Source organism: Phascolarctos cinereus, unplaced genomic scaffold (assembly GCF_003287225.1).
Source record: "Phascolarctos cinereus isolate Bilbo 61053 unplaced genomic scaffold, phaCin_HiC Scaffold_5;HRSCAF=322, whole genome shotgun sequence".
Classification (NCBI taxonomy): Eukaryota; Metazoa; Chordata; class Mammalia; order Diprotodontia; family Phascolarctidae; genus Phascolarctos; species Phascolarctos cinereus.
In genome coordinates, this window is record NW_027555958.1 from 231,450,059 (window position 1) to 231,477,015 (window position 26,957).

General features: G+C 40.5%; 2 pseudogenes across 1 annotated transcript in view; both read right to left on the reverse strand.

Annotated features, from left to right (window-relative positions):
* The window catches only part of LOC110204088 (DLA class II histocompatibility antigen, DR-1 beta chain-like), a 212,349-nt pseudogene that overhangs the window by 62,231 nt on the left and 123,161 nt on the right, over positions 1-26,957 (reverse strand). The gene's annotated exons all lie outside the window — the stretch shown is intronic.
* Positions 6,184-6,949, reverse strand: LOC110204106 (14-3-3 protein zeta/delta pseudogene; annotated as a pseudogene).

A 26,957-nucleotide genomic window follows, 5' to 3' on the forward strand; every position in this document is an offset into this window, starting at 1 on the left:
TCTCTAAGTATACCACCATATCATCTGCAAAGAGTAATAGGTTTGTTTCTTCTTTGCCTATTCTACTGCCTTCAATTTCTTTTTCTTCTCTTATTGCTCAAGCTAAAGTTTCTAGTACCATACTGAACAACGGTGGTGATAATGGACATCCTTGTTTCACTCCCAATCTTGTTTCTTTCTTCTTCTTTTAGGAGATCTGTAGGTTTCCAATAATTTTCAAATTGTGTCTTCCTTGGTTTATGCGTTTCTTCTTCTTTAATTCTTGAATTAGGGCTTTGAGCCAGGGTCAGACTCTGCCTCTCTACTATGCCTTTTGGTGGGGTGATTTCCTTGTGTCACCTGAATTCCTGTGCTGACCTCCTCTTCCTAGGGAAGGACAACCCTTGGATCTTTGAATTCTGCTTTCAATAAGATCATTAGACCTTCAGGTCCCTTTATACCATTTGAGGATAGGATAGTAGGGAACTCAGAGGTTGGGATGTCCTGCTCAGAACTGCAGCAGCCCTGCTTGCTGCCTCATGTCAATTGGTTGCTGCTAGTCCCTGGGGCTTTCAGGAGCCACTGTGGGAATACCACCATTCTACAGCTTGCTAAAGGGAGCCCTTCTCTGTTATTGCCTTTAGAAACAGAACCCTGAAGCTCCACAGGGCTGAGGTGCTGCTGGGATGCTATTGGCTTGTTCACCTGACCTGGTGCTGCTTTTGCTGGTAGCCCTCTTTGCTTTTGTCCATGAGCTACTGGTTAACTTCTTGAAGACTTTTGGAGGGGAAGAAACCACATTGCATAGCTTCTTATTGGATTTCTTGATCATTATTTGTCCTGGCATGAATTTCAGTTTTTGCTGGAGTAGTGTGGGGAGCTAGGAAGCCTTCCTCTGTTTAGGCACCATCTTGTTCAGCAGCTATTATTTTCTCCCTAGGTAGATTAAGAGTGCTTTGAGGACAAGGACTGTTTCATTTGTGTTTTTCTATCCCTAGGCCTTAGCACAGTCCCTAGACTATACTAAGCCCTTACTACAATGCTTCTTAATTGATTGATGCAAATTTCATGCAGTAATCTATGGCTTCTGTCAGTGATAGGTCTATGGGGACACTACTGACTGGGATGGAAAGAATTCCATTTTGGTGCTCTTTTAAGCTCCTAACTCCTGGCCAAAGTACCAGAGTTTTATATAGATTGGGAAGACATAATGAGATCAGATAACAGAAGGCCCAGCCTTTGTAGAGGTTACTCTGTGTGTGTCTGTGTGTATGTGTGTGTAAAGGGATCAACAATGGATCCTTCCACAAGCACTTATCCTTAGAATATCTGGGAGCCATTCTGATGTCCACTATAAAGGCCCCGTTGCCTAGCCAGTAAAGTGGTCTGCTTGGTGTGGATCCATCTGATTATACTTGATAAATAGGAGTGTATATCCAAGGACATCTGCCAGGACCTGGTTAATTCACCTCATAGTAGCTATCCTTCACGCAGTCATGGCCCTCATTCCATATTTCTAGCACTTCAAGCAGGAAAACCAATTGCTGTCAGTGATCCATATCATTCCTGATACATTGCCCTGTCCTTAATCCTGCTTCCTTGTTGCCTATGCCCAAGAGTGGAGAACACCATGCCTCTATTTCTATCACCACACAGCTCCTTCCTCCCAGGATTAACCAAAAAGATGTTTTTCTCCATAAGTCCAATATTCACTTATTGCTGAATGGGTGAGGAGACTGTAACCACAAGGTATTCTGTCTGCCCTTAGAAATCTGTCTAAACCTTATTTTCTCTCTCATACTTGTTCTGCCCAATTTTCTGGACGTGTTACTTTCACTTGTGTCTCTATCATTGATAACCAGACTTCGGTCAAATTTATGGATCTTAAATATACATTTGGTGTAGTGCATGATTTTAGTCTAATGTAGAAAATAATAGTATTCCTGACTTCACCTGGAGCCTTTAGCTCTGTGAGACGCCAGTGTATGACCTTCTTCAAATTTCTGAATTTTGAGGCTTGTATAGCCCCTATTAGGACATTACTAGAGGAAATGACCTGTAGATCCATTTTACTGGACTTCCTTTTAATCCAATGAAATGACATTTATAGAGTTCTTAAGCACAGTGCCTGGCCAACAGCAGAATCTTAAGAAATACTTATTCCCCTCCTTTTCCAGCCCTCAACTCCTACATCTGTTCCCATTCGTCTATCCAGAGACCAATAATCGCTGGTCAGACTTTGTATCTGGCCATCCTGTAAGATGAGGCACTACAAAAAGCAAAAGATGGCCGTCTTGGTGAATCATAGTCTCTGTATCATGACAACCTGGTGTTTCCTGAGATGGCCACTTGAGGGCGCCAAAACAACTTCTTGTACTTCTTGTCCCACTCTGGTTCATAAGAGCAAAGTGGGAACAGTCTTCTTATTGTGGAAGTCAGAAAAAAAGTGGCTGCTCCAAGTTTACCCTCCTTGGCAAAAAAAAAAGCATCATTTCTCCTGCCCAATGGTTGCATTCAAATTTGGCAGTGCATAATAACTGCCCTGCTGTCGACCACAGGGAGCATTTGGGAACTTGCAGGTTGAATTCACTCACTTACCTAAATATTGCATTGATTATTATGTTCTTTTTACAGTTGACATTTTTACTATCAACACTTTGTTTGTCCTCGGTAATCTAATTGAAAATTCAGATGAGTAAAAACCTCCCCTTGCTTTTACTCATGCAGACTCCACTGATATAGCCAAGAAATTCCGTAAGGAATTCATTACTGGCAGTGGGTTGCCACTCACTTAGGCAGTAAAAATTCCACACATTTCGTTGGTCAGATATTAAAAATATTTTATATAATATATGTATCTAATATTCTTTAAGCACATTCTTCAAATATAAATATAAAAAATATTTATTTATGTATCTGAATATCTGGCATGTGAAATGTGTGGCACTATTTTATATATATATTGTCTATAAAAGAGCTACAGTGTGGCTGCCATCTACACTGCAGCAGAACTGTGCAACACAGAAATTCTATTATACACTCACACCTGCCCAAACTTTCTACAAGAAATTGGCTTCAAAGGCCCTTTTACCGCAGAACCTAATAGAAGAATGTCTTTTTATGGGAAAAGAGAGCAAGGGGCCCATATGTGTACTCCATAACTACATTATCAACTGGATTCTATAGCATTGCCAATAATCTCAGCCAAACTGTAGTATGATCTGGCCTGACACTTGGGAATTGTATCCAGATGTTCTATATGACTCAATCTGTACTAATAGATTTACTCTCCTTTTATGCTAATCTCTGTGTTTTTATCTTTATACACCTTGAGGTTGTATCTCCAAGCTAGGCTGATAACACTTCCCAAAAACTGACCCAGGTTAGGGGGAGGCCGGGGCTGGAGTGGTTGTGCCCGCAGGCACCAAACAACCTGCAGATCAGAGGATGACTGAAAGCTCATCTGACTGCAGCTGCTGTGCCATCTAGTGGTTCTGTTTTTAATAAAAGGCTGGAAGGTGTCAAAATGCTGAGAGTTCCCTGGCTGGGGTCAAGTCATGAAGGTCTTCAAACGCTAAACAAGAAACTTGGAATTTAATTTTAGAGACAATAGGGAGCCACTGGAGGTTTTTGAGCAGGGGATGCTACAGTCAAACTTAATATGCTTCAGCAATATCATTCAATTACTTCTGTGCATTGTGGATTCAAGAAGGGAGAGATATTGGAGGCAAAGAGACCAAGGAAGAGCCTATTGCAATAGTCTAGGGAAGAAGTAACCTTGAGATCCTTGGTAATCATGAGATTCCAGGAATTCTGTTCTTTTTCCATCAGGAAAATGTAAGTATTTGAAGAGAGTCTTTCAATGAGACCTCTGCCTAGGAACTGACGATGTAGCTCAGTCCTGATCCAGATTGGTTCTCCAACCTTGGAGGTTGCCCAATCCTGGAGCACCAAGAGAGCACTTAAGTTCTTATCATGGACATTTTAGGGGCAGTTTCTATGGACTGGGGACCACCCTGACTGCCATTCCTCTGGATCCCTTGTCTTTTCCCTATGTCCGGGATGCTGTGTGTGTGGACAAAAGTTTGATGATGACCCTGCTGGTGCTAAATTCCCTGGTGCCTGCAGGCAGAGAAGGCCCAGGTAAGTATAGAGCAGTAGCTCCCTAGGCAGGATAGGTGGAGAAATAAGAGAAATGCTCCTCTCCATATGGCTTAGACCAAAGAAGGGCTATGACTAGGCTGGCACTTGGAGGGATGGGAAGGTGGAAGAAACTTCTCTCTAAAGTCCCATCATCCTATTCCTATGCTCCTTTTCTCCCTTTCATCCAAATTCCAGTCTCTTGCTTCCTCTCCCCTTCTCTGTCCCTAAACCCAACCCTTCTCAGGTGCTCTGAGTCTCTACTCTCCCCATCAAACTCCCACCTAAACTTTCCTGTCCTCTTAAACATCTTCCCTTAGAAGGCCAAATTTGCTAAACTGGTTTCAACTTTGGTGTTTATAAGGGAAGAGCTTTCTTATTTTGCTTACCCCTCCCTGGAAGAATGGGAGGATTTGAAAGCCTTGCGTGAAGCCAAGGTATTTGGGACCCATTCCTAGCCCTTGGGTTAACATAGTAATGGCAGCATTTTCCTGTGCTTTCCTCTGAGGCAGGTCAGAGGCCAACTATGAGCCAGAGAGACCAAGGAGGCTGAGTCAGGATAGGATTTCTTATATCTTTTCATACTTTGTTCATGGGCTGAAGAAATATCCCAGGTTCAATATACATAAATCTCCACTTGTCTGTCATGAAAAGCTTCATGTAGAAAGTGGTTGTGGGGTCTAAGAAGTAGAGATGAGGAAGGGGTCCATTCTAGGCATGGGAAGCAGCCAATGCAAAAACAGAGGCAAGTGATGGAATGTGGCATTGGGACAGTGAAAAGATTAATTTTTGACACTATAAATTTCAGTGAGTGGAATAATTTATACAATGAAAGTTAAAAGGTATGTTGGGGCCACATTGTCAAAATCCTCCATCTTCAAAAGACAGCCTTCTGGGCTATGACAGGAACCTTTCCAACCAGAGCTAGGTTTGCAGGTAGGTAGTGATCAGATCAAAGGCCCTTTAATGCTATCATAAACATCTCCCCTACAGACTGTCCTGCCTCCCAGCCTAGCCACCTCCTCTCTACTCAGGTCAATCACCTCCCTTGGATCTCTCATGGATGGTGTGTCTAGGAAGCCCCTCAATTTCTTTTTTTTTTTGAGTCACTTTATAAAACTTTTATTCCACTTACATCAACTTAATACACATATGCTTAACAATTATGCTTGGATTATTCATGAACATTTCAAAGACATTAAACAAAGCTAGCCATCATCTCAAGTTATTTCTCTGTTAACTATTTTTACAGCACATGCATGTTAGCCAAGTATCGCAAAAATCACAAAGGCAAAAAACCTAAAAAGTTGAATTCCTGGGTTTTTGTTTTACTGCTGTGCTTGGTATACAGCGACTTTATGAATATGAAGCAATTCATGTTTTCCTGTGTCTTTACTTGTACATTTGTTCTTAGGTTGCCTAAACTATTTAAATACAAATAAAATGATTGTAGCAAAAATAATGAAAGTGAACAACAGGTAACTTTACAAATAATGGAATGTGAAACGTTTCTGCCCTTCTCCAGAGTAAACTGACTGGGTTAAACCTTTGTCTTAAGCAACAATTTTGCAACTGCAATAATAAAGGTGTACGTGTTGAGATTGTGCATTCCACAGATACACATGGAATGACGTGTAATATCCATGGGACATCTGTTTCCACCACAGCCATGAGTGCTGGAACCCTAAAGTATCCACAATAACTACACCTGTGTCTGGAACCAAGTATTCCTTCATCCCCCCACCAGGACTGACCAATACGTGGGCAGTTTTCTTTGCTTAGACATGGAAGCTGTTTTAACACTGGCCTTGTGAAATCACAGTGTACTGAAAGTCCTATGCTGAACCTGTAAAACGTGTATAAAAATTCCATATCCCTCTGTTTGGCACCTCAGAATAAAACAGATAACTCTGCAAATGTTAACTGGCTCTATTTCCTCATATTCCACATGAGGAATATAGAAATCCAAAAGAAGTAACATAAACCTGTCATAAACCATAAACAAAAACTATCTGTGGGACAGGATGGATGACAAATGGTGTACTGAGTGGTTTAGAATGAGGCAGACAAAAGTCAGAAGGCTGGTTAATTCTCCCCTCCTTCTCCTGCTTCAGCTTCATCTCCTTGGGTGTCTGATGTCCACAATGTCAAGTTGTCTCTCAATAATTGCATTATTAGTGTGCTGTCTTTGTATGATTCATCACTTAGTGTATCAAGTTCAGCAATGGCTCATCAAAAGCTGTCTTAGCAAGGGAGCAGGCTTTCTCTGGAGAGTTCAGGATCTCATAAGAGAACTCAGAGAAGTTCAAGGCCAGACCCAATCTTATAGGATGCGTTGGCTGCATCTCCTTTTTGCCGATTTCAAAAGCTTCTTAATATGCTTGTTGTGATTGATCCACTATTCCTTTCCTGTTATCACCAGCAGCAAACTCAGCCAAATAACGGGAATAGTCTCCTTTCACTTTCAAATAGAAAACTTTGCTTTCTGCTTGTGAAGAATCAGGAATCGAGAACTTTCCCAACAGAGACAGTACATCATTGCAGATATCTCTTAGTTCGCTCTTAATTTTCTCTATATATTCTCAGGCCATCTGCTGTTTTTTCTTAGCACCTTCCATCTTTGGCTGAATACTTGGAACAACGCTCCAAGATGACCTTCGGGCTCCTATGGCATTTTTATGAGCAACAGAGAGAAGATTTCTCTCCTCACTGGATAATTCAACTCCTTGCTCAGTTACAGACTTCATGCAGGCTGCCATGTCATCATATGTCTCAGCCTGCTCAGCCAATTTGACCTTCTGCACCAACTCATTTTTATCCATGACTGAAGGTTCTGTACCTGAAGTGAGTGGTGGCAGCAGACAGATGGACAGGAGATTCAACGGTCTCTGGGCATCAGCAGTGGCCAACCCTTCAATTTCTTGACGCTTGCAGGAGTATAACCCTTTGGGTATAGTGTCTCTTGTGTAACTCTGATTGCTAGGGCCTGAGCCTGAGCCAGGGAGCTGTCCAGGGTCTAACGGTCAATTCTTGAACAAGGGAAACCCAGCAGTGGGATTTCAGCCTCAGCAGAATAATGGCTGCTTAGTTAGTTCCAGAGACTCAGTCAAGCCTAGAGGGAGCCATTAGTGGAATGAGGAGGCAATGCTTCAATGTAACCAGTCATCTAAAGTGGAAATGTTTATTAAGTAACTATTCTCTGCTCAGCCCTGTGCTTGGGAATTCGGGGAATACAAAGTATCAGAGACACTCCAACCCACGAAAAAGAAATGATGTACTCAATATGGAGTAATTACATGTGGATTTTAATGTAGGCCTGGCTTTGTCAGCTCTGCACTTCTGTGTACTGCTATGAAAAAGAAAGGCTCAAGCAAAGTTCACTAGCTGGTGACACTCAGGGAACCTGCAGTTCTGGAACTGTATTTTAGAGAACTCTTGTAAGAGAGAAACTGGTCACTAAAACTATCAACTATTTCAACCATCAACGACATGGAGAGAAAACATGGGCAGGATCAAGTAGGTCACCTGATCTCTGAATGGTGGTTCACCTACCCTTTAGTCCTCAACTGGATACCTACAGTATGAATTGAAAGTTGGGTGGTTTTTCCTTCCATCACCAGTCAAGAACTGATGGGCATTTTGGTGAGACTGTTGCTCTAGGTAACCTTGTTTTCCTCCTCATTTGCCTGTTAGAGAAGGATTCACTCTAAGCCTGTATCTTCATTAAAATTGTGGATAATATCTTGTCACTTTAGAAGAGGGCTGAACCCATGAGGAAATTCTGATTGGGCCTTGACAGCCAGGAGCATGATCTGGGATCTTCTTCTCATGCCAATGCACTGCACCAACCTTGCCTGTTTCACTGTCCCTTCATTGCTATAATTTCATTTCTCCCATCCTTCATACAAAAGGAAATTTGGTGGATATTAAATCTATTTCCTGTTGCCATTAATTCTGGTGTGGGTAGAGACTTAGAGAGACATTTAGATCAATGTAATGGGATAAATATCCCTACTTTAGAAAACTGAGGTATAAGGGGAAGAAGAGTAGACTTTGGTTAATTTGGAGACTCAAATACAATACAGTAACATACAGTAATTGTGCTTTACATAGACGGGTATATTTTTCCACAAACAAGTGAGTCTATAAGCAAAGAAAACAAGATAGTATTTCTGTCTGTACCTATAGACACCCTTACTCATAGCAGATAGAGTGCCAGGCCTGGAGTCAGGAAGACTCATCTTCATGACTTCCAAGCTGACCTCAGACACTTAGCAGCTGCATGATCCTGAGTAAGTCACTTAACCCAGTTTGCCTCAGTTTTGTTTTCTGTAAAATGACCTGGAAAAAGAAATGACAAACCACTCCAGTATCTTTGCCAAGAAAATCCCCCAAAAGTGGGGTCATGAAGAGTGGGACAGGACTGAAATGACTGAACAACACCAACACCAACATGCCTTCTAGTTAAGGGAGACTTGTGCCTGGAGGCCTATCTCAGCCCAGCATTGTTCTGTCAGCCAACCCCTTTGTCCAGGCAACCAGTGCAACACCCTTAAAGGAAACAGACACATGTGGAGATGGCATCTCTGTGTTTTCCTTATAAATGGCAGCCTATCCCTCATTCAGTTATACATGGGTAAACCTGTATCTCCATAACTTACATTTTGGATTGTTTCTCCATTCGAGACTCAGATGGAGGGGGAAAAAAAGGTGAACTCCAACAAAGCAAAATCCTTAAATATTAATCACAGAAAGCTCTAATCCTTAGAGCGCTCTTTCGGAGACTCTACCTGAATCTACAGAGACTCTTCACAGTGTTAGCTTTACCACAAATTTCATGAAGCCATTGTTTGAACCAACAAGAAACCTTATTAATGGCCTGGAAAGACTGTGTTTTCCCACATGTGGGAACACAAGTGTCCAACAGACGCACACCTTTTTATTCCCTATTCCCAATTCGAATTTCCCTCTGTATCCTCACTAGCTGGGTACTATAAAGGTTACAGCCTATCTGAGATATCTAATATCCCCACTCATCTCCTGCTGCCCACAATTTGGGGCCCCAGGCCTTCATCTGCTTTGCTTTCATTTGGCATCACCACTTCTGATGTTAATCTATACCTAACCTCAGAACACATTTTTCTGCCACTTAGTCTATTCATCCATCAGTAGTGTTTTCTTATTCTAATTTATGATTTCCTTTATTCAACTTATACCTAACCCTTAGACTGACTTTTGTGGAAAACCAGCTATTTCTCACATTCCCTCCCAGTTTAAACTGCCTGCAATGCTCTGAAGTGTCCTGTCACATAGGTGTCCAAACCCTGATAAGTGATATGTAGTAGTAACACCCCCAACCACGTCTTCCACACCAAGGATCAAGAAACAGACCAAATCATTCACCTGTCCCCCCAAACTGAGGGAAAATGGTGAGTTAGATTGGTTAGAGCAGGGGGGGAATATTTAGTCTCAAGGTCACATGTGGCCCTCTAGGTCCTCAAGTGCTACCCTTTGACTGAATCCAAACTTGACAGAACACATTCCCTTAATAAAAAGATTTGTTTTGTAAAACTTGAAGTTAGTTAAAAGACTGTACCCAAGGACCTAGAAGGCCACATGTGACCTTAAGGGCACATGTGACCTTGAGGCCACAGGTTCCTCACCCCTGGGTTAGAGGAAGGGGAAAGACCCTACCATAGCGGAGAGTAAGGTGAGGCTCTGTGAAAGACAGTGTCAGAGAATCCTCAACATATTTAGACTTCAGCCCTTGACTAGGGATTTCCCAACCTGCTCATTCTTGCCTACTTTTCTCTACAGTCTCATCTTTATGGATTTCTGTGTCATTATGGTGCAGATGCAGTTTGGGAAGGACACTTACAGGCCTGCCTGGAGTTACTCTGGATTTGCTGTGTTAAAAATTCTCCTCTACTCTTATCAGATTGACCCAACCCACTTGGACACCGACTTATGTCCCGAGTGGCAGCAACTAAGGCATCCTTCAAGGGAGGTCCAGATACTTAAGCAGTCTAAATGGGGCCTAGTTATCAAGACCAGAGATTGTGCCAGCCTGCTTTTGGTTGAAAGGGCATAAGAAATTGAAGGAGAGCACTGAAGAAGGTTTCTTGTAGAGGTCAGTGCTTAGGGACTAAAATTCCCAGCTTGTCTCCCTGAGTAGGGCTCCCTCTGAGCTCTCTTGAGCTCTCACTGTAAGTCTAACTTGCCTCACCACAGGAAGGGAACTGAGTCTCAATGCTTCTCCCTTTGGAGAATTTAGGAATGAGCTTACCCTAAAGACTAGGTGACAGTACAGGCCTTCAGGACCATAATAAGGCCAGTGGAATAGAGTATGGTACCATCCCAGCCATAGTTTGTGAAGTAAGACTCCTCTGTTCACTGACTCAGTGCAGTCAATAAATATTTATTAAGCACTTATGTGTCAGGCACTGTGCTAAGTGTTAGATATACAAAGAATGACACAAGAAAATCCTTACTCTCAAGGAACTTCAGTCACCTGGGAGAAAACAATATATGAAAGGAAGCTGAAAAGGCATGGTTGTGATTATTCTTCTTTGGGGTCCCTAAGGTTCTGGTTCAATTATTCTTTTTTTTTCTTTTGGTGAGGCAATTGGGGTTAAATGACTTTCCCAGGGTCACACAGGTAGCAAGCATCAAGTGTCCGAGGCCGGATTTGAACTCAGGTCCTCCTAACTCCAAGGCCATACCTCTATTGGTTCAATTATTCTTCAAAAAAAGTGTTTTACTCCAAAGTATGAGATCTAGTCAGCCTGTGCTAGTGTCTCCCAATTCTCATGATCAATTCCAAAGTTCTTCAGAGAGATACTGAGCATCTCTATGTTGCTTCTTCTGACCTCCATGTGAGTGCTTGCTTTGTGTGAGTTCTCTATAAAATAGTCTTTTAAGCAAATGCACAGTTGGCATTTGAACAACATGGACAGCCCATCAGGGTCACCCTCACTGCAGTAGAGTCTGAATGCTTGCAATTCGGCTCAAGAAAAGACCTCAGTGTCTAGTACCTTATCTTGCTAGGTGATCTTTAGAATCTTCCTAAGACAATTCAAATGGAAATGATTCAGTTTCCTGTCACGTCATTGGTATACTCTCCAAAATTTCACAGGCATATGACAATGAGATCAGCTCAACAGTTCCAGAAATTTTCTGTTGGTAGGCAGCCTGATACCCGCACATTCCTTCAGAGCCTCCCAAACACTGTGTTAGCTCTGGCACTGCAAGCCATCAACCTCATTATCTACATGTATATTCCTCACAAGTATACTACCAAAGTAAAGAACTTATCCACAGAATTAAAAATGCCTCTATTTGCTGTAACCAATGATTCCATGTATAGATAGTGTGGTGCTGACTGGTAGAGAAGCTCTGTTTTCTTGGTTTTTTTGAGGAGGCCAAAAATTAGCAGAAACAGTAGAGAACTGATCAATACTCTGTTGCATCTCAGCCTGGGAGGCTACATTGAGTGCACAATCATCTGTGATCAGAAAGTTGCACACCACTTCTCCCCCCACTTTAGTCTTAACTTGTAGCCTTTTCAAGTTAAATAATTTACCAACAGTGTGGCAGCTGACCTTGAGGCCATTTTTGTCTTGGTTGAAAGCATCTGACAACATCACTGAAAACGTTATACTAAAAAACATGGGGGCAAGCACATACCCCTGCTTCACTCTATTGGTGATTGGGAATGCCCACAAGCATTACCCATTATTCAGAACACATGCAAGCATGCCATCATGGAAGTCTGTGTAAAATACTGATGAGCTTCTCCAGATAATCAAAATTTGTCATGATCTTCCACAAGCCCTCATAGCTGACAGTATCAAAAGCCTTGGTCAAATCAATGAAGATTGTGTACAGACCTCTGTTCTGCTCCTGGCATTTCTCTTGGAGTTGTTGGACAGTAAACAGCATGTCAACAATTCCTCAGCCCTGGGGCAGCTAGGTGGCACAGTGGATAGAGCACCGGCCCTGAAGTCAGGAGGACCTGAGTTCAAATCTGGCCTCAGACCAAACACTTGACACTTACTAGCTGTGTGACCCTGGGCAAGTCACTTAACTCCAGTTGCCTATGAGAAAAAAACAATAATTCCTCAATCCTTTTTGGAGCCACTTTGGCTCTAGAGTAGATGACTATCTTCCAGGTGAAGGATCAACCTATTATGGAAAACCCTGTCAAGAATCTTGCCATTCAAGACTAAGGGAGAGACCCCCTGTGACTGTCACAAGATAACTTAGTCCCTTTTCCTTTATAGAGATGGATAATGGAGGCATCCTTGAACTTCTGGGGGATAATCTCCTATTGCCATATAACCCAGAGGATTTCAGTCAGCTTTTCTATGAGCACTGGACCCTCTGCTTTGTAAATTTCAGTGGAAATAGAATCAAACCAGCTGCTTTGCCACATGAGAGGAGCCCAATGGCATTCAAAACCTCTTCAGTTGGAAGTTCAGCTAGAGAGGGATTGACTCCATCCTGAAGTATATAGTCAATGGCTTCAGTATTGATTGATGAGTCTGTTGAGAACATTGTGGAAGTGTTCAGCCCATCCCTCTAGGATCACATCCTTATCACTAATCAATATGGCTCCATCAGCACAGTGTAGTTGAGATGCACCATAGTTCTTTGGACCATGAATAATCTTTTGGGGCATCATAAAATATTTTGGATTGTTACTGTCAACATAAAACTGAATTTCATTTGCCTTCTTACTAAGCCGAGAATCTTGCATCTCTCTAAGCTTTACTTGCACTTTATTTTGGATGGAATTAAATGCTACCTTCTTAGAGATTGATGAACTATCCTTCTGGTAAACCCTATGGAGTTCTCATGTTTCACTTAACAGCTTCTGAATTTCCCACCTTCTTCATCAACCCAATCCTAATGTTTGTGAGTGTTTGACCCAGATAAGTAAAAGCACACTTTGAGGCAGGTAAAAATGGTAAAGTGATATGAGTGATGTCTTTTGACTTGTGCAGAAACTGAACTTAAGAGAGGTAAAGTGGCATGAATTTGGCCTCACTCTCTCTTCCCAGAGTGATCAGAGTCCAGTGGCAAGGCAAAGGTCAAGATTACTGGTGATGGCTCAGGATGCAGTAGATGACCTTCACCTCTTAGATGTCTAGTCAAGCTCTAAGCACTCCACAGCACCTGTTTTAGCCACTTTCAAGGTCATTAGAAGAAATTATTCTTATCCACCCATTCCACCAGAGGAAGTCTTCACATGGTTGAGGCAGACATCCACCTAATCCATCTTAATGTGTTTGAGGTCCATTGGTTACCCTCAACCTGGTTTAGCCAAGTTTACTAAAATGGGTTACTGGGATGTGGCTGCTGCATATGTTACAGCTCCTCGTAGCCACAGGTGAGAGTTGGGTGACCAGTTTGACACCAAAAGTGTAAAGCAGCCTGAAATAGGCTTGGTACATCCTCACATAAGAGGACCTAGTCTTCTCTGAACACCCATATACTCCATGGAGCTTAAAATAAATACTGATTTCACTCATTTTTTATTGGCCTTTTTTAAGTAGACTGCATATAAAGAGATGATAATCTTTTGGAATAAAATCTTGCATGAGCTTGTTAGTTAATAAAGTTTTATACAAAAGAATCACTTAACTCTGTTTGCCTCAGTTTTCTCATCTGTAACATGATCTAGAGAAGGAAATGGCAAACCACTCTAGTATCTTTGCCAAGGAAACTTCAAATGGGTTTACAAAGAGTCAGACATGACTAAAATGTCTAAACAATAACAATACTGTGAGTTCAGTCACTAGTCAAGAGAGCGGGACCCCAAAGCAAAAGACCTACTAAGGCACAATCTTTGGTTTGAGAAGCAAGACACTTGTTAAAAGTTTAAAAGAAGTGTTCATTCTGTTTACCTCCTTCCACAAATGACAATAATTTTGCCTCCAAACTCATCCTTTTGTCACTGAAGCCTTTGACACTGATGGTCACCTCCTTGAAATCTTCCCCTCCTTAGGCTTCTGTGACTCCTCATCATTCCCACTTTTTTCTTACCTCTCCAGCTGCTACCTGCCTGTCTCCTGAGCTGACTCCTCTTCCTCTTCTCAATCACTAAACATTCATCACTCAAAGTCATTGCCCTCTATTCTCCTCTCTATATACTCTCTTCCTCAGACATCTTCTTATTCCCACTTCTTCATTTGAAACTCTCTAAAGACACCTCCTGAATCTTGATCTTGGACCATCCTTTCTTATAGGTTCTTTTCCTACCTTTCCAGCTCCCTGCTAAACATCTCTACCTGGATGTCTCCAAGCACCTCAAACTAAAAATGTAACAGTTAGCATCTTGTCCCTGAAATCAAATCCTTCTCCTGATTTCCTGATTTCTATTAATGGCGCCACTATTCTCCCCTGTACCAGCTCTTGAAACCTGGAGTAATTTGGGGTCAGGTATCTCTCTGACCTTTGTCTCCCAGAGACAAGTCAGAAAACCTTACTGATTCTTCCTCTCCAGTGTCTCCTCTCTGCTACAGCTTTTCCAATCACACTTAGATCACCCAACTTAAAGCCCTTTGATCCTGAGATATCTTCACCTAAACAAATATAGCAGCTTACCATACTAACTGAATTACCTGATAATTACTACTGTGTCACCTTGGTTGAATCACTAACTTGGGGGCTTCAGTTTCTTCATTGGTAAAATAAGAGAATTGGCCTAGATGATCTCTGAGGTGCAAATCCTGGGATTCTGTGTAGATAAGAAGACAATTTGAGGGAATCACCCACAGGTGAAGCTCTTTCAGAAGAATAAGGGATTAGGGGGAAGGGGGACACCTTACCCTCAGACTTTGGGGCTCAGAATGACACCAATGTGGTCACCAATCCAAGGGAGTCAGACTAGACCTGAACTGCTTGGAATGACCTCAGACATCTTTAGCCTCCTGCTTTCTCAGATGTTTGCCTGTACTTTTGCTAATATTATGATCTAAAAATGGGAAAGTAGGAAAATATGTTATAGCATTTCCCAGTTTTAGATCTTGATGTTGCCAAATTCCTGACAAGGTGCTACTGAATCTTGGACATTTCTGGACATATCTCTGGCTCCTCTTTGCTTCCCTGACACCTTGAGCTAGCTGTGCTGATGATTCCTGAGTCCATCCCCTTACCTTTGACTGCTCTACTCAGCTCAGTCCTTCCTACCACGAGGCTCTCTGCCCAGCTCCAAAGGCCAGGCAGGATGGGTCAAGCTTCAGCATCTGCAGCGGCCTCCTAACTGTTCTCTGTGGCTTAAAATCTTCTCTTCAAAGCCCTCAGCTCACATGACTCTCCATTACCATTTAGATAAAAAACAACTTGTTTAGTCTGGAAATCAAGGCCTTCTCACCCTGTCCCCATTTCCTTTTCTAGCCTTCTTTTCCACTTCTACCCACATGAAACCTCAGCTCACACCAAAGTCTGTTAACAATCCCTTACTTCCTCCTTGTCCTTTTCTGTGGTCATTCTCCCACAGACAGGGATTCTCTCCCTATTACACAATCCTCCAAGTCACCTAGGCTCACAATCTCAGTGTTATCCTCACTCTCATCCTCCACATTGAATCTGTTTACAAAACTTGGCAATTTTGTCTTTGGAGCATCTTGAATATGCCTGATTTTCTGCTCTGACCCTGCCATGGTCACCTGAACTACTCTAATAGCTTGTTGGTGTTAGTTATTTCCTTTAAATCACATTTTGGATCTCTTGTTTCAATTCTTCTAGGTATTCTTGTAAATGGAACAATGATATCCTTTCCTCTGATGTTCTACCTGAATTTCTTCTCATTTCCCTTCTCGGCCTTCTTTCAGTTCAGACTATTTCCTCATTGCACTCTATGTTTTATTTTGTTTAGTCACATCTCCAAACCTCTGTTTTTGGAATGGGGTTTCATGTGTGGCCAGACTCTGTTCTCTTATGTACTCTCATATGGCACGGGTAAATGATGCTTGGTCCTAGATAGAGTGACTATCACACGCCCTAACCTCCACCAAAAATTCCTGGCTTTTGGCTTACTCTTCAGAGGATTGGTCTAGGTGGATTTTGAATCCTTCTCTGTCTCATTTGCCTTTCACAATCCTGAACTCAGAATGGAATACTTTTCTTTTTGGTGAACCTGACAGACCTCCAAAAACTTGTTGTAAATGGCAGTGATAGCATGCATCCTGCAAGGCACCTGGTGCTTTACTTCCCAGTTACTGCTTGGGTTTTTTCTCTTGCCTTCTCTCCTTTGGTTCTTGAGCAGGAGCTATCCAAATGCTGATATGGCTTTTTCTACTACTGTAGTTCAATCCAATCCACTTCAGCACTAAATTAGACCCAAGCTGACTATGTGTTAGATCAGGCATGGACTACCTATGCACTGATCTGGCCCAATTTTTTGTATTGAATTTTGAATGAGTCCTGTGATTGCTCACCAATGATGATCTGGCCCTGTTTTTTTCAAAGATTTGGGCATTATCAGAATAAGAATACAGATGGTCAGATTTCTAGTGCCTATTAAAAAGTGAATTAGCAGCAGAAAAAGAAAAACAGCAAAGAGAAACTTGGATCCCAGGGTCATTTGTCAGTCCTTTAAAGATTGTCTCTGCAATGACATTCATAGTCTTATCAGACACTGAAATCATGTGCATTTCTTCTACATCTATTGAACTGAACTTGTCTATTTTTTAAAATTCGGGATCAGATAATTTTGGGAAATTATGTAATATTTCATAGTGATAAATTCTGTTATTACAACTTTCATATTCTTGCTCTTTTATTTCTATAATTGAACTTTGTCATTAATTTATCTATTTTGCATCTTATTGGTAATTGAATTAGCATAAGAATTATAAAGTAATCTTTGTAGTGTCATCAGTGTTAATTTATTAGTATGACTTAGATATGCACACTGAGTCACTCTCTTTATTAAGATTTTCCTATGTTTCTGTAAAAATTATTTTGTACTTATATTTATTTAAATCCTTTGTATGTTCTTGTATGTTGACTCCCAGATATTTAATGATTTTTTAATTTTACTTTCTCTTCTTATCTCTTCCTTATGGATTCTTTTTAAGGAATATGGAGTAATTTGATGGTGAAATCCAAAAGTTTAAACTCAGCATTTCTAATCTGGTTGTCATGAGTCCTCCCTCAATCCTATTTTCTTTAGAGAACCAGTTTATACTTTTTTCTCTTTGTCCTTTTTAAGACATAGAAAAGATGATTCATTTTTGTTGTCAGATCACATCCCCTCTCTACAGCTTCTCTGAAGGTTAAGTTCAACAACTTTTGAAAGGATTTATTTCAGGAAAAAATGTGGGAAAACTTCCATTGTGATAGCCATAGAGAGGAGGTTTCTCTTCTCAGCAGTCAACACTCCTCCCAGCAACTTTGATCTTACGAAATTAGAAAGAAGAAAACCATCACAATGCATGCAACTAACACTTTCCTAGGTGTACAGGATATGTTATAGATACCGTATTAGGAGCAATCCAAAAAATGATCATAGGATCTGGAGCTAAAAGGGACTTTAGAGATCATACGTTCCAATTCCTCCATTTGACAAAGAAGGATATTCAGGCCCAAAGAGATAGAGTGACTTCCCCAAGGGCATGTGGCAATAGCCAGTTGCAGGGCTGGGATCTGACACTAGAACCAGTATGTTCTTGACCTCACCCACCTTCCCCTTAATTTGGGTTATTTTACAAGGTAGGAAAATGAGGCAGTGAGAAAGGAAAGTATTTATCTACAATATGAACTCCAAGAAATAGTTTTGTAGTGATGAAAAAAGCTCTAAAGATTTCCCTTCCAAACCTAACTCACATGAGTAGTTATATTTATTGGATTTAGATTTAGCAAGGCTACATCCCATGTTCAGGGTTTAGAAGTACCCTGGAGGACCAAACTTCAGTGTGTTCTTCCTACTGTTAACCACCAGTGATTAGTAATCCTTAATTTAATTTAATCAATGAACATCAATTATGTTTTGAAATGGGTATTTATTGTGAAAATATAGCAAAAATGAAGTCATGAAGCATTTCTCCCAGACAGCAACTTCACGACATAGACAATATTTTAAGGGAAATTTTTATTGATATCTTTTTGTATATCACTAACATTTCATGATGTGATCCACTGTTTCTTTGCTGAGAAAACCATCCTCATTTTCTTAAAAAAAAAAGAGAGAAAAAAAATGAAAAATAGCTCAATAAAGCTAACCAAAGATATATCAAAGTATGACATTATACTCACCATACATATCCAAAGCCCTACTAATTTAAATAATGGAAGGGGAAGAAGGAAATGCCTTCTCATATCTTTTCTTTGGGTCATGCTTGGTAACTACAATTTCAAAGATTTCAATTTCAGTTAGTTTATTGTATTCTTTCCATTTACTTAATTGGAATCATTGTCCTTGCTTTCTTCTTTCTCCTTATTTCACTTTATATCAGTGCATATAAGGCTTCCCTTGCTTTTCTGTATTTATCATATTCATTTTTCTTAGGACACTAACCTTCCATACATTAATAAACCAAAACTTGTTAGCCATCCCCCCAATCAATGGAGACCTATTTTGTTTCCGGTTCTTTGCTATCACTGAAAGTGCTACAAATATTGGGCTTTTTCTTACTGATATCCTTAGGATTGTATGCCTAGCAATGAGATCTCTGGATCAAAGGGAATAAAAGTTTTAGTCACTTTCATTGGAAAATTCCAATTTCTGTTTAGAATGGCAGATCATGTATGAATAGGTGATGAAATGGAGACTGAGAAAAGGGAAATGACTTGACCATAGTCATAGAGGAGGAAGATGTAAAACCTGAGATTTAAATCGTTCTTCTAAGCACATATCAAGATGAGAAAAATGAAGCTCAAAAACATTAAATAATTTTACCATACCTCTGGTCTAGTCCTAATCTGTATGAGACAGCTATCTTTTTTTTTCATCTTTGCCATCCATATTTCCATAGCATATTTGGTTAATCTCAGATTGACTCTGCTGCCACCTTGTGGGGGCTCAATTTCAATTACTTCAATGTTGAAAAGCCCAAAATACTGTGATTTCATCAAGTAGGGGTACTCCCTCTCTCCACTAGGTTTGATGCTAAGATGGCAAGCACTATACATGAAAACCCAATCTTTATAAGTAGTTATAGCAAACCCCCTCCCCGACAAAACAATGAAGACAAAAGAAAAAAAGAATTATTCACCACCTCAGGATGATGGTTCTAAAAAAGCAGTAGAAAGGGAAAGGAAAGTGGAGCAACACACAAAGAAGAGGGTGAGGCAGCAAATATTTAGAATGTACTTGTATCATCCTATCAATTCCATGCAATTGTATGGTGGTCACAGTTTAGTATTCTTTCCTGGGGCACTAAATTAACTACTTATCCTTTTGTTGTTAGAATCTGTTTAAATTGCACATTTTAATTACCAAATTTAAAGTTTATTTTGTGTTTTAATCTTAGCATTATGTAAGAAGACCAACTATTCACTTCCAGGAGCAAAGATAGTGGAGTAAGAAGTAAGTCTCTCTCACTCTCCCTCATTGACCTCCTTAAGCCCAGAAAGTATAACCCTCCCCCCAAAAAACTCTGGAACAGCTGAGCCAGCAGAAAGATGGGGTGCAGCAGTCTTGTAGCCCAGGGCGCTTGGGGAATTAGATGGAAAGGCCCCTCTTGCACTGGCGGTGTAAGACAGGAGGCATCCCAGCAAGCCAGTGGCAAGCCTCACATCAGCATACCAGGGGGAGATCCTGAGCCCCAAGTGGTGAAGCAGGCAAGCACCAATACCATGAACCCCAGGATGCCTCAGCACAGGCAAAGGAACCACTAGACATCAGTTCAGAAAACCACCCATGTGAACCAGGCATTCTCTAGCAGTCAAGTCTCCTGCTCTTTCAGCACAACTCCAGGAAGTATAACTCCAGGAGGCAGAGCTCCAGACTGGCAGATATCCTCCAACAACCAAACATTGAAGTGTAAAGCTCAGGTGAGCAGGCATCCCCCAAGGGCCAGACTCTCAACTCCTATCCCAGGAGCTCCAGTGTTGCTTGTCCCAGCTCAGCACCAAGTAAGCTGCCAGACCCCTACAACCTCCAGTTGCCAGCCCCTCAGGCCCCAGCACACAAAGCCAGCGACCAGGTCCTGGACTCCCCGGGACAAGAACCTTGGGTCAGTGCCCCCTGTGCTCCAGTAAGAGAGTTCAACCTTAAAAGCCAGGAAATAGGCAAACACCACAAGCAAAAAGCAGAAATGGACAGTGATCATAAATTCTTTATGGGAGCAGGAAAGATCAAGGCACAAATTCAGAAGAGGACAACATTGTCAATATACCCACAACCAAAAGCTCAAAGGGGAATATGAACTGGTCTCAAGACCAAAAAACCTACTTGGAAGAGTGCAAGAAGGACTTCAAAAATCAAATAAGATAGGTAGAAGAAAAATTGGGGAAAAAAATGAGAGGTATGCAAGAGAGAGTCAATAACTTGGCAAAGGAAAGACAAAAATTGATTGTAGAAAACAAATCCTTAAAACATACAATTGACCAAATGGAAAAAATATGTATATACTAAAGAAAACAACTCCTTAAAAAGTAAAATGGGCCAAATGGAAAAGGAGGCATCTAATAGAAGAAAACAATTAATTAAAAAATAGAATTGGGCAAATGGAAGCGAATGACTCTATGAAGGAGCAAGAATCAGTCAAACAGAAACAAAAGAATGAAAAAATTGAAGAAAACATAAAATACTTCATTGGCAAAACAACTGACCGGGAAAATAGGTCCAGGAAACACAACTTAAAAATTATTGGTCTACCTGAAAACCATGATGAAAACAAGAGCCTGGACAACATCCTTCAAGAAATCATCAAGGAAAACTGCCCTGAGGTCCTAGAACCAGAAGGTAAAATAGTCATCAGAAGAATCCATTGATCACCTCCTGAAAGAGATCCTAAATTGAAAATGCCAAGGAATATTGTAGCCAAATTCCTAAATTATCAGGACAGAGAGAAAATATTGCATGCAACCAGAAAGAAATAATTTAGATATCATGGAACCACAGTCGGGATTACACAGAACCTTACAGTTTCTACATTAAAAGATCAGAGGGCATGGAATATGATACTCCATAAGGGGAAGGAGCTTGGATTACAACCAAAGCTGGGGCATTGCATCCACAACTCACAACAACATGCCACAAAGAGGGCCAGTGCTCTAAGGAGTGCCGCTCTAGGGTGCCCCCCAGAGGAAGCCCCCAGGACCAATCCAGGACCGTGCCCAACATGTGACCGGTAGGGACACTGGAGGAAGGACTGTCTCAAGGGTTGGAGAAGTGGTGGAGCGGCACCACCCCCCCCCGTACTCTGTCCTCCAGTCTTCTCAAGACACGTAATAATGGGAGGGCCTGGGGCTTGGCAGTACTTGCACTTTGTCCATCTCTCTCTCTGAGCCCTGAGCAAAAATCAAGATCAAAGATAAGGTTACCCAATTTATAATAGATATGGGGGCTATGTTCTCTGTTTTAACCAATTACTCTGGCTTATCCTGCTCCTCAACCTGGGTATCAAGGGGAAAACTAAGGGATGGCATGAGGCATACCCCCTCCCCTGCCTATTTGAGGATCTGTTGTTTGAACACTCCTTCCTTATCATGTCCTCTTGTACTTCCCCCTTGTTGGGAAGGACCCTGATGGTGAAATTCGGAAGCTGATTTTCTCTAAGCCTCCCATCTCCCTTTTCCCTTTGCTCACCAGACCTCCTCATGTTGTGCTGGAAGTGTGGGACACAGTTGAGCCAATTGTTTGGCATCATGGAATTCCTGATGGAGCTACTGATCCCACCCCAGCCATCATTCACCTCTGAGATTCTAATGTGTTTCCTCATCACCTTCAATATCCAATTAAGCCTGAGGCCTGGGAAGGACTATAACCATTGATTGAAAAATTCCGTAAGTATAAAATCCTTGTCCCTTGTCAATCCCCACATAACACCCCTATCCTTCCTGTAAAAATGCCTAATGGAGAATACTGAATAGTTCAAGATCTCAGGGCTGTTAATGAAGCTATTACTCTGATATACACCATCGTCCCCAACCCATATATTAAAAGGTCAGTTACTTCCTATCCCAGTGGCTAGGAGAAGATCAACAGAGTCCAATTAATATTTAAACTCCAGGGTTTCAGGACCATTTTATGTTGATGTTTACAGTTGGGAGAGCTTGTTCAAGTGTGAAATAATTCACTTAGACCTTCTGTGTATCCATTGGGAGCTTTATTGATGCAAAACCATCAGACTAGCCCTGGAAGGAGTACTACCAACCTACAGAGGGACAGGGGCTTGTTTTATAAGGACAGAATGAGGAAGATAGTTACAAGATAGTTTTAGAAGTTTTTAGGGGGATGAAAGATTAGAGACAGGTCAAGGAAGGATTTTATGACATATGATGAAGGAGAAAATGGAAATTCTTTATGTTTTAACAATTTTAGGACAGGGCATGAGGGCACAGGTTAAAAATTAAAGAATAGGGGCAGCTAGGTGGTGCAGTGGATAGAGCAGTGGCCCTGAAGTTAGGAGGACCTGAGTTCAAAACCAGCCTCAGACCAAATATTTGACACACTAGCTGTGTGACCCTGGGCAAGTCGCCTAACCCCAATTGCTTACAATTTTTTAAAAAAATAGAAAAATTAAAGAACAAGTGGAACATAAGATAAGGGACACAAAAGCAATGCTTTTGATACAGGTTCAAGATAAGAGGGAAAGGACTTGAGGATGCCTTTCAAGTTACAGAATAAGCTGGAGTTTCATAAAGGACTGGAAAAGTAACATTAATATTCTCTTAACCCTGAGGGCCACATCATGTCTTCACACTTGCTCTGGCACACAATGAACCACTGATTCAGTAACTCTCTCTACTGCCACCAATGAGTCATGCACACTGCCACTGTTTCCAGGGTTCCTTGATCAGCAGTCTCTCCCATATACATTCACTGAGGCTTCTTATGCCAAAGTCATTCCTCATTGAAAACACTTCAAGATTTTTCCACCTACACAGCTAACTCTTCAAGGACAGGGGAAGAGAGGGAAGAACAACGAGGAGCTACTACTTTCAGAAGAGGTCAGGGAGCAAGAGGCTTTTTCACTCTTTAGAAGTTGAGTGGTAGAAAAGCATGGATGCTAAGAATTTCTGGATAGAAAGGACAGCTGAAGTGAGACTGATGCTAAACAGTATCACAGTAGAGTCAGTGCCAGGATTCCAAATTCTCCTTGGGAAAACTAGGGACAAGGTAATGTGCTGCTCATCCTTGAGCAACTTGAACATCTCTGTCTAGGACACTTGAATGATTTAAAAATAGAGATCAAAAAATTGGAGTGTTTTTTTTTCCTTGTGCCACTTTACTAATTCATTCATCCTGAGTTATTCATTGGGAGGATACGATGCAACATGAAGAACATATTTTGGAAATTCTTTGTAAATCGTGGGGAGTTAGGGCACAGTGGATCAAGCACTGGCCCAGAAATCAGGAGGACCTGAGTTCAAATCCAACCTCTAACCGAACACTTGTTACTTACTAGTTGTGTGACCCTGGGCAAGTCACTTTACCACAATTGTCCAAAAAAAAAAATGCAGAAGTTAGTGTGGAGAACAAACCTAGCTGGTTATTATCACTCCTTATTCCCTGCTCCCTCCAGGGAAAGGGGGAGACTCAAATCTTCCCAGACTATAATTATCTTTGCCCACTGGAGCTGGCTCAGAATGGAGCCTCTCCTTCTGGTCAGACAGAGAGACCGAGAGACAGACAGAGAGAGAGAAGTGATAACAAGGGAAACAGGCATTTTTGATTCTGGGAAATTGAAAATATTTTTGAACAAAAGAAATCAATGCCAGCATAAGAAAAAAAAAACTGTAAATTGGGAAAAAAATGTTTTCAGCAAATATTCCTAACAAGTGTCTGACATAAAAGATATATAAGGAATGCAAACATATGACCAAGATAAATTATCCATTCAGTAAGTAGTCAAAGCATATGAAGAAACAGTTCTTAAAAGTAAAATTGTGAACTATTAACAACCAAATGAAAGATAGCTCCAAAACATTAAAAATTGGAGAAAATCAAAGTAAAACAATTATGATGATTAACCTTGTACACAGGAAATTGGACATGATGATAAGAAATATATGTGTGTATATATATATATGATATATATATATATATATATATATATATATATATATATATTATATATATATATATAGTTAATGTTCACAGGGCTGCAGAAAGATAGATATTCTAGTACTCTATTGGTGAGGCTATGAATTTGTCTGACCTTTCTGGAGAACAATTTATGAACTAAGTTGAATAAGTACTTAAAAGGTCTATGCCATGTGAGCCAGACAACCCATGACAGGTGTATATACTCCAAGGAAGTTAAAAAAGAAAACATGGTACCATATCCACTAAAATATTAATAGCAAATTTTTTGTAGGAAAGAGGTGGAAACAACGTGGACACTCAATTTTTGGGAAAGGACAAAATGAATTATGGTACAAGAATGATAATTGGGCCAGAGACATTGGTTATGGAACATTCAGAAAAATATTAGAAGAATTAAATGAGCTAATGCAGAGCAAAGTAAGCGGAAACAGGAAAAAAAAACATATGCAGACTGCAACACTAACTTCTTACGGTAAGCCTCCACACCATCTCTTAAGGTATTGTATATTAACCGCCTTGAACAAACATAAATCTTCAACACTGGAATGTATTGAAAATGAGTTAGCTCAAGATTTAACTTCAATATATGCTCTCCTAGACATATTTTCATCTCAGTCATCACAAATGTTCATATAAATTGCTTCTTCACTATAAACAAACTTGTAAGTCCTTTTCCCCTCCCCACTTCAGTGGTGAATATTTGTGAGGGAAACGGTGATACCAGTTTTCTCAGTAGTTTTTGTTGTTCAGTTGTGTCTGACTGTTCATGAATCCCTTTAAGATTTTCTTGGTAAAGATACTAGAGTGGTTTGACATTTCTTTTGCCAGATCACTTTATAAATGAGAAAACTGAGGCAAGATTAAGGGACTTGTCTGAGGTCACATATCTAGTAAGTATCGGAGGCCTGATTTGAACTCAGGACTTTGTGATTTTGGTCTTGGCACTCTATCCACTGTACCACATAGATGTCTGTCTTTCAGTAGATAAATTGATTATTTTAGAATTTCATTATGTCAGGAAAGTTCTTTCACAAGGCAAGTGATTTTTATGACCTTGCTCAAGCAGATGGTCCCAATGAACCTGGCAAGTTTATAGATAAGGAGATTTTTAAAAGGTCCTCTTTTTTTTAATTGGAAATTGAGGGGATGCCTGTCAGTGGGGGAATGGCTGAACAAGTTGTGGTATATGAATGTAATGGAATACTATTGTGCCACAAGAAATGATGAGTAGTCAGACTTCAGAAAAACCTGGAAAGACTTATGTGAACTGATGCTGAGTGAAGTAAGCAGAGCCAGGAGAACATTGCACACAGTGACAGCCATGTTATACTATGACTAACTTTGATAGACTTATGACTTCTTAGCAATGCAAGGATCTAAGACAACTCCAAAAGATTCATGATGGAAAATGCTGCACATCCAGAAAAAGAACTATGGAGTCTGAATGCAGATCGAGGCATATTATTTGCTTGGTTTTTGTTTTGTTTGTTTCTTCTATCTCGTGGTTTTTCCTCATTGGTTCTAATTCTTCTTTAAAACATGACTAATGTGAAAATAGGTTTAATATGAATGTACATTTTGAACCTATATCAATTTACATGCCATTTTGGAGTGGGAGAGGGGAGAGATGAGGAGAAAATCTTATGGAAGTGAATGTTGAAAACCAAAAATAAATATTTCTTTTCAAAAATGTTCTCTTTTTTTGCACTTTTTCCACAGAGGAAATAATTTTTATTTTTACTTTTTAAAAATATTTCCAATTAAATACTTGTAATTTTAACATAATAATAACAACCTGTAATAGCTGAATTAATTTCACAGCATCCATAACCAAAGAGAAGTCATTTTCTAATAACACAATTGTAACAGCCTCTTAAAAAAAACTCCTAGGAATATTATAGCCAAATTCCAGAGTTCCAAGCTCAAGCAGAAAATATTGTAAGCAGCCAGAAAGAAACAATTCAAGTATTATGGAAACACAATCAGGATAACACAAGTTTTAGCAACTTCTACATTAAGGGACTAGAGAGCTTGGAATATGATATTCCAGAGGACAAAGGAGGTAGGATCACAACCAAGAATCACCTACCCAGCAAAAATGAGTATAATCAATGAGGGGAAAAATAACATTCAATGATGTAGAGGAATTTAATGCATTATTCAGAAGACAGAGCACAATGGAAAATTTGACTTTCAAATACAAGACTTAAGAGAAGCACAAAAAAGTAAACAAGAAAGAGAAATCATAACGCACTTATTATGGTTGAAGTGTTTACATTCCTAGATGGAAAGATGATATTCATAACTCATAGGACCTTTCTCATTATTACGATAGTTGGAGGGAATATATACAGACAGAGGGAACAAGGTGAGTTGAATATGAAGGGATAATGTCTAAAAAAGAAAATTAAGGGATGGGAAAGGAATGCACTGGGAGAAAGAGAAAGGGAGATGTAGAACGGAGTGAATTTTCTCACATAAAAGAGGTAAGAAAAAGGAAGAGCAGAGAGGTGAGAAGGAATGAGTGAATTGTACTCTCATCAGATTTGGCTTAAGGAGGGAATAACATACATACCCAATTGCGTATGGAAATCTATCTTACCCTACAGAAAAG